The sequence below is a fragment of the Rissa tridactyla genome, chromosome 6 (assembly GCF_028500815.1).
Source record: "Rissa tridactyla isolate bRisTri1 chromosome 6, bRisTri1.patW.cur.20221130, whole genome shotgun sequence".
Taxonomy (NCBI): domain Eukaryota; kingdom Metazoa; phylum Chordata; class Aves; order Charadriiformes; family Laridae; genus Rissa; species Rissa tridactyla.
In genome coordinates, this window is record NC_071471.1 from 10,119,933 (window position 1) to 10,132,990 (window position 13,058).

At 44.3% G+C, this 13,058-nt stretch overlaps 1 protein-coding gene across 1 annotated transcript in view; it reads left to right on the forward strand.

The window, feature by feature from the left end:
- The first annotated feature begins 1,300 nt into the window (after window positions 1-1,300).
- PLCH1 (phospholipase C eta 1) overlaps window positions 1,301-13,058 on the forward strand; it is an 84,191-nt gene continuing 72,433 nt past the window's right edge. Inside the window, exon 1 of the mRNA XM_054205899.1 lies at window positions 1,301-1,322. The gene's annotated coding sequence lies outside the window, so the exon portion shown is untranslated. The remainder of the gene's footprint in view (window positions 1,323-13,058) is intronic.

Below are 13,058 nucleotides of genomic sequence, written 5' to 3' on the forward strand. Positions count from 1 at the left end.
AAAAATAACCTTCAGCGTTGCACAGGGTTTTTATTGCTGGTGCGGCATGTAAGGCAAATGGTCATTGTAAACATTACCAAAAGCGGTGGGCACGGTGCTGTTAGCATCCTTCCCTGACAAGCTCACGAGGAAGCCTGGCCCTGCGCACGGAGCGAGGCTTTGCTGCCGCGCAGCCATGGGCACCGGGGGATCCCCCCTGCCAGGTTCCCTGGGAGAGGGGAGATGGCAGAGTCGCCTTCCTCAGGTCACCTCATCGCAATGTGCCCACTCTCTTACCAGTGCGTCGGGCCTCACACCTACTGGTTCCCTACAAAATGCTCCTCAGTTGCCCACTGGACTACCAGATATAAAAAGTTATAACTTCAAAAGCAGGGTTTTAGACTTCATCTCCTCCAGCAGAGGTGCGTTCCTTCACGCCAGGACTTTGAGTGGCCAAAGTCAGGGAAACCAGAGCCATGCGAGTACTGGTTATCGCTTTCCTGCAGCTACGTTCCCTTAGCCAATGCAGGTGAACAGCCCTGGAGGTTCATCGTAGATTTTTAAACGTAAAAAAAAACCCCTAAAGTCAGTCAAACCCGGTGATTTCCCTCCCCCGGGGGCAGGTCCCTCACGGTCTCCCCGGGGCTGTGAGGAAAAGGGCGGGCGGTGCCGCCCCGCCCCGTCGCGCGGCAGGTGCGGCGGTTGCCGCCGTCCCGCGCGTCTCCATGGCACCCGCCGCCGGCCGGGCGAAGGTGAGCCCGAGGGGCCGCGCCTGAGGGGCCGCGCCTGAGGGGCCGCCCCGCGCCCGCAGCCCTCGCGAGATGGCGGCTCGCCTCAGCCCGGACCGTTGCCCCCGGCTCGGCTCGGGGAGCTCCGTGAGTCCCGCCGTGGGGAGCCTGTCCCGGGACAGTGAGGAAAAGGGCCCCTCGGCAGCCCTGAGGCGGGGAGGCCCTGAGGGGCATCGCGGCGCCCCGCCGACTCGCAGCGGACACACAATGGAGCAGGTTGAATGGGAGCGGGCGCGGGGCCGCCGCAACACCGGGGCTGGATCGCCGGCCTCGGCCGCCGCCGCCGGGGCTCCGCTGGCGGGCGGTACCGCGCTCCGCTCCGGGCACGGCGCAGCTCCGGGTTTCTCTGGCGCTCCGCGCCGGAGGGCGGGCCAAGCCGGGGCGGGGCGGGCGGCAGCGCCGTGCGTTTGAACGGGAGAGCAGGTTGAGGCGGTGGTGGAGTGGGACGGGGCTGAGCTGAGCTGAGCTGAGCTGAGCTGAGCTGAGCTGAGCTGAGCTGAGCTGAGCTTGGTGGTCCGTGGTGGGACGGGACGGGACGGGGCAAGGCAAGGTAAGGTGCCCCAAGCTTCCCTGGGGCGCGGGCGGGGGGTGGCCCCCGCGGGGGGTCCCTGTGGCGGGGCCGGCCCGGGGCACCCTCGGCAGCGTCGTGGGGTCCCTGAGAGAAAAGTCAGCGGCCGCGGTGCTGCCGGTACCGAGGGCTTTTCCTCGGTGTGCCTGGTGTCGGCCGGAGTCACAAGGAGCCGCTCCGGCAGTTGCGTTGACCGTATTTGTTCTGTCGGTTAAAATAATGAATGGTGCCGGGTAAACTTTTAAGGCGTCTCTTGGGCTCTGTGCTCCCTCTCTTGGGGGTAAAACCCGCTTTCGCCGTGTGGCGCGGGAGGTTCTGCCGTGGGGTCGTGTCAGAAGTTGTAGCACCCGGGTCGGTGCCGATGTAAAACTAGAGAAAACTGCGGCCGCTGGGCATGGCTTAGGTTTAGGGCAAACCATGTGAAATGAGGCTTAAAACGTAAAATCCTGGCCCCGTCGCGAGGAGCGGAGGACATGACCCCAAGAGCGCTGCAGGGTGCGACGCTTATGGAGCACTCTTGGTCCCCATCCTGTGAGATGCTGACATAGGTGGGGGTCAAGAAGAGTCAAGCCTTTTGCTGGATTGACTCCTTCCTAAAAATACCTCGTTTGAGCATTGATAATCTACTCCAGAAACCATTTTTCAAGAGGGGAAAAAAAAAAAAGAAAATACAATGAGCTATGAGTTAGACTCAGTGCACATTTTGTTGTGATTAAGCAACTGTATAATTCTGGGAACTTCAACTCTAGCTGACCGAAAAGTGTTTTTAGAAGAAGTGTTATTAAATTACAGGGAGAAAGATATAAGCCTTATCTGATGAACTAGTCATAGGCTCTTTGTTTAAAGTGTGCTTTAGCTTCTGAGTTATAAAGCACAATGTTTGCCTGTTTCAGTGGACTCTCGTGATTTACTTGTCCTTGGAACTTCTGGCCTGTACGTTTCAAAACTTAGAGGAACCAAAGGAAAACTTTGGGTGTCTGTTGTTCTGAAATGTGAAAGAATACCTGCACATAACATTACTGAAAAGATAGACAGGATTCAACCCCGCAACAAGACAGCGAAGTTAATGTGGTATATGGAGAGAAAATGCAGACTTTTCGTGAGGTGAGAGACAGCAGAGTGCCTGTGTCTTTAAATCTTAGCTCCGTGGAATAAGTTTGAGAACACTACTTTCTTCTTTTTTTTTAACTTTGAAGGGTGCTTTTTCTAGGTTTAAAAATGCCAGTAGGCTGTTACTGAAAAAATGCTGTGTTTTATCAGTCGAAGATGCATGATTTGTGAAAAATGATCTGACTGGTTGCAGACGCTTTCTGGTTTTATGCTACCTTTTGTCTATAAAAATGGGGATCAGCTGGTGGTTTTGGATCAAGTGGTGCACAACTCATTATTTTAACAATACTGGCTCTGCTTGGGAGGTTGCCTAGGGAATTGATTTAATGCTTCTGTCCTTTCACCCTTTGAGGCGGGTGTCCCACGATGACTTTGATCAAAATCACCAGTATTTGTAAAGGAGAATAAAATTTTCACTTCATAAAAGCAAAGGAGAGGCCACTCGCTATTAACAGATATCCCAGTTTTGCGTGAGTTGATCTGTAACTTAAAACACTGTCAAATGCCCGTGGCAGTAAAACAGTTTTATGATGAGCAGCAGAACGCAGAATGAAAATTAGTCCTCTATTCAATATTTAGCTTCACCTTATTTCTGAGAAAGGCTTTAATGCCAAAGCTGTGTGTTTCTGTTGACTCTGCAAAATAATCTTCCTATAAATAGGATGTTTTTCCTTGAATGAAATCTGAATAAGGATTTTTTTTTTTTAAGGTGTTAACCAAGATCCAATTCAATTTAAATTGATAACCTAGATGGCAAAGCCAGGGCCACAGCTGCACCGGGTGGTGTGGTGGTGGATTTTTTTTTTGATTGTTTGCTTTGTTTTTGTCTTTTTTTTTTTTTTTAAATAAGTTTAAAGTCTGAATGTTAAAAAATATCACAAACACTCCAAATTATGAAATCTGAGGTCTGTTAGAGACCTCCTGTATTGTCTTCAATAGGAAGTTTTTCCTGCCTGTTTCTTCAGAGGAGGTAAGATTGCCATACATAATTGCCTTGTAGGGTCTTACAGAAACTTCTGTTGTCAGTGCTTCAGATTTACTTGAATGTGTTGAAGCAAAGGTCTTTATGAATGCAGTTGTTATGGTGTTTTCCTCTTGGCATAGTAGGATACAGAGTATGTTCTGAGCAATCATCATGGTTATTGTATTGGGAGGATGTTAAAGCCACTAACTAGCAAAGCGTGGTTCCCTTGGGCAGCGGAGCAGGGCTGAGCAACATGCCAGAGATTAATTGCTTTTAGCCACTGGGTCTGGACTGTGCTAGGGATAAATCTGTCTTTGCTTCCAAGTCCTTAAGCAGAAGGTGCTTCCAGCGGAGAACTACTGAGGTTGGCCAACATTAGTGCAGACTGACCTAATGACCAGGAGAGAGGTGTGTGTACTTTTTTTTTTGTTTGTTTGTTTTGGGTTGCTGTTTTTTTCCTTTCTTGCTTATTTTAGGAAACTGGAATTGTTTTCTGTAATAAAGGTGGCTTTTTTGTTCTAGTCCCCATAGCCACTGAGGACATTATCATTACTGCAGAGATCTGAGCTTGTACTCTGCTTTCCTGACTCACAAAGCCTTTTGCTGGTCATCAGGCATTACAGAAGCACTATCTAGTTGTACCTGGGTAACTGACAGTGATGTGGAACATGTATTTGAGAGATGGAAAGGCAGGCTGGGAGATCCAGAAGGTGTGGGAACCTTAGTAAGTGCCTGTCCACAGTAGTTGATATTTCCTCAAGGGCAGCAGGAGTACAGAGGAGTGGAAGGGAGAGGTGGTCAGAGCTGCTGACAGTGATTTGGAAGCAGGTGCCTGTTGCAGTGCTGAAAAAAGTCAGGGACACGATGCTGGGGATGCAACATGGGCCCCTGTGGAGGCTCAGGTTCACTATTGAACAGTGCAAAACTGCTTCAAGGGCATTTGGCCACGTGCGTTGAAGAGGTGTATCAGTTTTGGCAAGAGGTGTCCATGTGAGCCTCTTCAACTTGAAATAACTCAAGGTTGCTTGTAAGAAGTTTCAAGTGGAGACAAGCTGTTGAGTAGAGCAGTCCATGCTCCATTACAGGCCTGATTAATTGGAACTGATGCAAAGTTCACATACCCATGTGCACTGAGCATGACCAAGCATGTCACTGAGATGAGTATGGGATGTGTCAACTGTAACTGCATAGGTCTAAATCGGGCATTGCTGAGCCTCATATTGACGTATTTCCCATATTCTTTGCCTCGTCTTAGTTCTGGCTGCGGGTGATTGACACATTGGTTGGTAGTGTCCCCACAAGAAAAAAATGGAAGTATATTGACAATTGTCAACTGTGTCAATTGATGGCAGATGTAAAGGGTCTTGTGGTATGAAATGTCTGCTCTTTGGGGGACTGCACATCAATTGATAAGTAGCCAAGTATCATACAAGATGCAGATTATCCATGCATGTGACTGGCTGTCTTGGCACAAGTCCTTTCCAGGCATCTTATTTTATCTTCCTATTTTATCACATTATTTGAATTATTCTGTGTAGCAATAGTTGTAAGTTTGGCAATAGCTGTTTCAGCTATTGAAATGGCAGTGTTGCCCATTTCAAAGATTAGGGTCTTGTATATTAACAGTGTGTCTGAATGTGACTGGTCTGAATTATTAAATATTTACTCCTAGTGAGAGATGGATACTTTTAGGCATGGTCTGGTGTGCTGCATACCACCTGCTTTTTACACAGCATGTTTCTGTTGATCTGTTGGGGAAGAAAAGGTTCTTCTTAAAGTTGTGAAATAACCTGTGAGAGAGAAATGTTTATTTTAGTTTCTAGAAACAGAATTAATATTTTCCAAAATAATGATAGGTAAGAACAAAGCAAGCTTACACTTCAGGTTCATTATTGTGACTTCATGTCTTTAAAGCATCATTTTTCTGTTGGGAAAATTTCTTAAAATCTGTGACAGGTATTTTCAGAAGGTCTTAAAGATGTGTTATTAGCAGCTGTTTGGTGAATTTCTCGCTGTGTTGAATCTCCGTGAGAACATCTACTCCCTTAACTTGCCTTTTATGTTTCACACTCCAGGCAGAGACGTGTGTAGTGAAGCAGTGCTAACCAGAGCTTCAGCTAAAAGCAGTACTGGATGTGTTCTTGGGAGACCAGTGGTGTCCTTTTGCTGATACTTTCAATAGGTCACCCTAGTCAGCATCAGCACCCCTGGACTGAGTGCTGTGAATGGGAGTTTCTTTTCTTGACCATGTGCAGAAGTGTAATTCATTGGAGTCTGTGAAAATTTATCATCTCCAGTATGGGAGGTAAAGTTGGATTGACTCCATGTGTGCCACACACACCAGCCTCCAATTTTTACCTGGAGAATTGAGGCATGAGCTAGGAATCTCTGGGAGCTCGTGAACTGCCTCTGAGATTAATAAATTCCCCCAACTTTGGAACCATTCGTATTTGGGTGGATGGCTCTTGGAGCTGACAGTTCTGGGCTTGCTGTGTGTTACTCTGCCTATTTTGAAGTGAGGGGTGGTGTTTATAGAAGACAATGGAGAAAATATAAAACAATCTCAAAGAGTATAACAGAGTCTGAGGATGTGTTGTTGATGATGCACAAAAAAAATAGCACTGCCAATGTGGTGAAGTGAGTTCTCTCTCTGTAGATGATAATCTCTGGTGTAGAAAGGCTCTTGTGTTCAACATCTGGAGTTTGAAAACCTTTGTGCAGCAAAACCAGAAAATTATTTGGATTAGTGACTTGGCGTACAGAGAGATGGCAAAAGCAGCAGGAAGGTGTACAGGGTACTAGAAAGCTGTGTAAGGAAAACATTAATGTACACTAATTCATCTCTATCAGTTCCATGTATGGTGGGATGACTTATGCTGAACACAGAGTGTGTGAGGTAGGTGTCTTCTGAAGCAGTGCCCACTGAGCAATAGAGGCAACAGCATGCTGCACTCCTGGAAATAATTATTTAAATAGGAGAAAAACAAATTCCATTTGGGCTTCTTGAGGAATGGGGAGCAAATGCTAATTCGTTTTCAGGGTCTGTTGCCATGGGGAGTCGGTTCAAATCCTTTCTAATGCCTTCCTCAGTAGCAAGTTGTGCTGACACATGCTTTTCATGACTTCCCAGAAAGAGCAGAGAAATGACTTGAAACAAAAGCTCCATCATAATTACCAGCCGTAGGAAGATTGAGGGTCGCTGTTTGTTAGCTGTGGACAGATGAAAGTTGTCTGTTATACAGGCTAACACAGCTTGACTGGCCTTCTGCCTGCACTAGGTGGTCTACATGGGAGGCGGGGTGGTGGTAAATGGGTGCTGGGTAACTTGTTGGCCAGACACCATGTACTGTGCCATGCAGTTAAACTTACCTGCTTCCGTCCTGGAAAGTGAAAGGGTGGCTTATGGATCAAATTATGGGGTGTTAGTACTCCAGCGTGAGCCAAGCTAGATACTGTTGGAGTTAGGCTGAACTTCACAAATTGGTAATGCCACTACGAGGGAGATGTGCAGCCACTGCCACCTGCTTTTTACACCTTGGCACTGGCCAAGTGAAGCTGGGTACATTTTCTGAGTGTCCTCAGCAGACTGTTGGTACTGGGACAAGGGACTGAACAAGTGTAGGGGGCAAAGAAGAGAGCTGTGGCCTCATGCGGCAAGCCATGTCAGTGATGATAGTGCTATTTCTGGCTTGCTGATGTAGGCTGTTAGTTGCTGTAAAATGAACAAAGATTTAGAAGCAGCTTTTTCAAACTCTTAAACTGACATCAGAGCCTGTCTTTGTCTGGTGAAACGATGTATGACTAAGATTAGTGTTTAATGCTCTAATGGGGGAATAGCCAAAATACCAGGTTAAAAAAAAATAATCTGCATTTTCAGGAAGCTTCATCTGTCTAAGGAGCATACAAGTGCAACATCTGTATCCCAAGTCCAAACTCTCTGTTCCTGACAGTGCATATCCAGTGCACTGACCTTTTCCCTTTGAATAGACAACTCTGACCTTTAAGAGTTTCCAATTGCTTCCAGGGAAATCCACAGGAAACTTTTCTACCATGCTGGCTTGCACACTCTGACACCTTTATGGCTAGCATTGTACCAGCACAGCTGTTCTCATGGCACGTTAGATCAGGGAACTCATCTGGCAGAAAAATAAACCAAACCATCTCTTATTCCTCCAGACCAGTGCCTAGAGAAATAAGTAAAGGATCAGTTACCGGGTGTTTTTCCTTTCTATTACCAAGTATTATCAATAATCTTTTTTCATGCTGGTGATATTTATGGATAAATACTTGCTGTTGAAAAGGAAGTGTAACTTTGGGAATATTTTTTAAGCTTTTTGTTTATACAAGATACTTTTAACTTCTGGAAGGTATCCGTACATTTACAAAGTAGTTTACACCATAGGTAGGTGAAACTTTGTTTTTTAAGTTATGAGAGCAAAATCAATTTGTGGGCAGAGATGTCATTTTGTATCAACAGTGTGGATCTTTCATCCCATGCCGCTAACATGCCTTGCCTATTCTGCATGGCTCCTATAGGTGTAACTTTAGCAACGTTTATGCAAGTTATTTTGACTGAATGTTGATATTTGATGCTGATTAAAATGGAGATTTGCACAAATGATGTGTGGAACCCTTAGAGCTTGGGTTTGTATGACGATTAAATCTAAATCTGCATAAATTCAGACCAGCTTAAATGCTTAGCAATATTTGGATGACTGTTAAGGGCTTAGTGAAATAAGAAGCCCAAGACTGCAGGTGGGTGGATGCCCCATGAAATATTGTCATATTAGGATTTTCTAATCTCTTTGGATTCGGTTTTCAGGTCTAACTGGTGTACAGAAAGCTAAGCTTTTCATCCTATGGCTACTTTGTTGTGTGGATACTGTTAAAAAAAAAAATAAAAATACAGCCCATGTTGTACAGCAGCTGGTCTCTGAAAGCTTGAAGGTTGTTCCAGCAGAGGATTTGTTGATACTTTCTGAAGAAAGTAAAAACCTCAACTGGAAACAGCAGCTCTCTTTCTAGTTTATAAAGTTTGGCATGAGGTTCCTGTTGATGGCTACTGATAAACTAACCTAGGAGAAGCATATTTTAACATGCTCCAAGGAAAGAAAGTTGGTGAGAGCATAAATATTCCTGGTTGCATGTTGTGGTGTAAACAGAATTGCAAATTACTTCAGTCATGACTTCATGACTGTCATACTCTCTTCAGTATCTGTTATTTCATAGTATTAGTATAACAAAGGGCTGAACCCTTGGACTATTGAGAGCATGTTCTAGGATAAGTGTCTTGCAATGTGCTTGCCAAGCTGCTGAGTGCTGTTGGCACCTTTAGAAATGATGTAGAGCTTGATCTGGAACATATCTTTATAGAAACAAAAAATTGTACAGAAAGACCAGTGATCCCGTCTGGGCAGGCCTCATCTTGTTCCTGAGGTGTGCAAGTGAATCTTTTGCTTGCTCTCAAACTTAAGGTAAATCAGTTAACCTGTCTATTCTAATAATACGTGTAGATCTGTTGTGAAGCAAAATCACTTAGCTTTTGAATACTACCTCAGTATTCTCCAAGGAAAGTTCAAAGTAGTATTTCTACTGTGACTTGGTGTTTATTTTTTCTGTTTGCCATAACTGGAAGCAAACTGAATGCACGTGACGGCAGCCAGCAGAGATTCTGGGTGCCCCCACCGCAATCACACAACACAGATTAAAGACCAGTGTTTCTCTCTGGACAGTATATTCCTGCTACTTAGTGCATGCCAGATGGTCTTTCTGCCTTCCCATACGGATGTTTCTAATGCTTCTAAGAGTGCTTTCTGTCTGTATCTGGAGCTAACGCAGTATTATTCCAGTCACACACTTGGTATGTCCTTTGCTTGACTCTGTATTGCTCTTCTCATTTCTAACCTTTTTCTTTCTTCATTATTATACCTTTCCTTTATGTCACTTGTAGCATCCAGTATCTCTAAACTACTTTTCACTCTAAAATTTGTCATTAACAGGTGCAAGCTTCCAAAATCTAGAGCCCTTTGAATATTCAGTGTCTTCTGGACTTTCTTTTCTGTTGAAGACAGAATTGCCAGCTGCTTGCTTTTTTTTTTTTTTTTTTGGTAAATGTTGATAGAACTCTTTACAAAATCTTTGTTTTTACTGTACATCATTTTGTGCTAGGGAAAGGAATACATTTTTTTTTATAAATCATACTTTCAAAATGTGTTCACTGCCTAGACACTGGAGCAGGAAGCTCTGAAACTGGAGGTGTGGTTTTGTCAGAGGGAAGTGCTGGTGAACTGCAGTATCTCTCCTGTTAGTAGGAACCATTCATACTATCTGATTGACTTAATATGTTATCTGTTGAAGCGCTTCAGAAGCAAGAAGGGGAGAGGGCATCTGAGAAAAAGTGAGATTAGCAGTCTCGCCACCCTGTATGCTTCTCACTTAACTACCAATTAACCTGAGTGTTCTTGAGAGCTGTGCACAGGACTCGGACCTGTTTCTGTCTAGTGCTAAATGGTTGTGTGCTTAATACCCTCTTCACATTTGGGACCTGTACGGTGTCTAACTTAAATATTGCAGGTAAATATTTAGATTATGCTGCCACTTTCTAAAATCGTTTAGTGCTAACCATAACAATCAGCCTGAGCTGAGAACATGTTTCACTCAAGCGCTGCTCACCCTCCAGCTGTGATTCCCTGGAATGAACATCCTACTTCTCTGCACAGCTCACAAGCATGGAGGTTTTCTCTGTGAAACAGGGGAAACTGTAGAATACTGTGAAACCAGGAGGTGTCAGGTGTTATGTTCTTGGTGTTAAGCCTCTTGGAATAAGAAGCATCTGTCACAACCTAGGCAGAGCATATGCATCCTCTGCTAAATTCATAAGTATCTTACACATTCATCTCTAACTTTTAAAATAAAATAATTTTATAAAGCATGCATATAACAAAACTTTGCTTGTGAGTTTACCTACTATCTTGATAAAAAAACAATATTCAACTTATCCATCTATATCTACACAGATATGTGTATATGCACATGCATACACAAGTTTAACTTATTTTTTTGTATGAAACTTGTGCAAAATCAGTCTACTTCCATTAATAACTGTTTTGTAAAGTACTGTACTTTTGTAAAGTACTTCCTTCGGAAGGACATCTCTTATGGAACGCAGTACTCAAAGTACTAAAATAACCCAGCTGACACGCGTTTAATGGAAATAAATCAGAAATAGAAGATACAGTTCCTTCAAGTTCCTGTGTTTCTGCAGACCACATAATGGACTCCCTTGCGCAATTACGTGTTAATACACTTTATCCAGATACAAAGTAGATGGATTCTTGGAACACCGGAGTAACATCTCTTTGCTCAGGTAGTGAAGCACCAATTGCTTTACCTCTTGGGATGAATGTGCTGTGCTTAGGGCTGAACCTACAGGAATTTTGCTTGTTATGAAAGAGTGATATCCCTAAGTTGAGAAACCCGTAGAGTGGAAAAGTTAGGAGTGTTTTCAACTCTCTGAATTGGTTGCGATATCAAGTAACTACACAAATTAGTTTTGAACTCAAATTTATATCTGTTCAGGACTTTGGTAATTTTTTGCCAGAATAGTTTTGGTGGTACCGTCCTTTCCTGTTTAAACATAATTATATGATTACTGGCACTTTTCACTCATGTAGCTTATTCTACATGTATAAAATATAGCCTGTATAACATTCTGGTCTATGACATAAACAGGATGTTCTTTTTTTACTATGTCATTGTTGCTGAAATGGGGCAAATTTCTGTACAGTTAAGTTCCTAAGTGCACGTTCACTTGAGGTGGTGGTATTTGGCCCAAAGTGTGTGATTGGTGGCATTTTTCTTTGCTTTTTTTTTTTTTGGTACAATACAGTAAGGCATGATCCTGGCTGGACTCTCCCAGAGCTCTGCAACAGAGAAAGCAAATAACTTCGAGGGCCATCCAAATAACTGCTGGTGGGTTTTAGGAAAGTTTTCTTACAGGATGTTTATGTCAGCTGATGTGGCCCCTTTGGGATTCTGCCTCCATCCCTGACGTGCCAGAGTGAACCTTTGTTCCAAGGGGCCACCATGGTGCAGGGAGAACCCTTTGTGCAAGAACAAAGGAGCATTGTATTGGCATGAGCCATGAAAGGGAGGGGAGGGGGCTGAAGGGTTTCTTTTCAGAGGCACTGCATATATATATCAATAGCAACATTTTTGCTGTAAGTCTCCCCTCCTTGTGACATGAGTTCTGTGTGGGCATGCATTCTTTCAATTTTGCATAAATTCTTAGTGATGAATATTTGATAGAATTTTCTTAATTAAAATATGGTGCCACTTGTATTTTTCATTGCCATAGCAAAAAGCTTGGTAGTAGGCTGGACCATGATGGTAAAACTATTCCTACACATTTACAATACCTAACAGCTTGTGCCTTACTAATTAATGCTAGAAGAGTGGCCCCAGTTATGGCAAGCTATAATGAAAGCTCATGGCTGGCAAGGGCAAAAGTCCAAGAAATCTGGCAGAAGTCTGGCAGAGATAATGAGTATTATTGCTTAGTGTTCCAATTTTTAGTAAAATAGGCCTTTAGTGTAAACAATACATAGGCCATACCCAAAGCACGTACTGTAACGGAGACTCTGGGAGTTTTAAGATAGAGCAAAACGGAAACGGACTTTTTTGGTTCACACCTGCAGTGGATCTTTCAGACCATCTCTCCTCCCCACAGAGGCAATAATGAGAGGCAAATCCCACATCTGCAATGAAAAGCCGCCTCACAAACCTGGAACCGAAACATCATAGATATCAGATTAGTATTTGTCTATCAGTATCTCATCTGATCAACAGTGCAAGTAAACAAAAACATTACTCTACACTTTTTTCACTAAGCTATTGGCTTCAGACCCATGCTAGCTGCTTCTCCCGCAGAAGAAAACCTTGCCACCTTCCTGACTGGAGCAGCCGTGGCTGGGGTGTCCGTGAGAGCCCATCTGATCAAACAGCTCACTGGCAGGATAGGGGGAAGGTGGCTCCCCTCTACCTTGCCTCCAGGTGGCAGGGTACTGCTACCCCTTCACAGCACCAGTGTTGTTGAACCTTCTCTGAGATCATTCAGCTTGCTAGCCCTCCAGGAACAGCCTGCTTTTTTTTCCCCTGGGTTTGTGAGTTGAATCAGTTGAGAGGTACCTGGTGACTGACAGAAGTGGCAGGAATGATGGTGGGGGAGAGGGGGTCTGCTCAGCCATTGCAGGGGACTGCAATAGAGATGGGAGTGGGACTGTTTCCAGGTGGACCAGAAACATGTTTTCTGGGCTCTTCATGATCACCTCTTTTGCCTTCACCACTGTGGGAGACAGCATTCATTGCACTGATGTGTGGGGAAGGGGAAAAGTTCTCCAGGTTCTTCTGTTCCCTTGTACTGTGGTTGGGTCACAGAAAATGATTGTAGCTAAATTGGTTGTTAAGGATAATATGAGTCCTGTTGGCTATGATTTTAAAATGTCTTATTTTCCTTTTTGTTTTGAAACCACTTGAGCAAAACGGATCTGTGTTCCTCAGCAGAGTTGCAGTCTGGGCATTTACGGTCTAGTGTTTTACTGTGGTATTTTGTCTCGGGGGGGGAATATATAGGCCATCCTGGCAGTGGTTT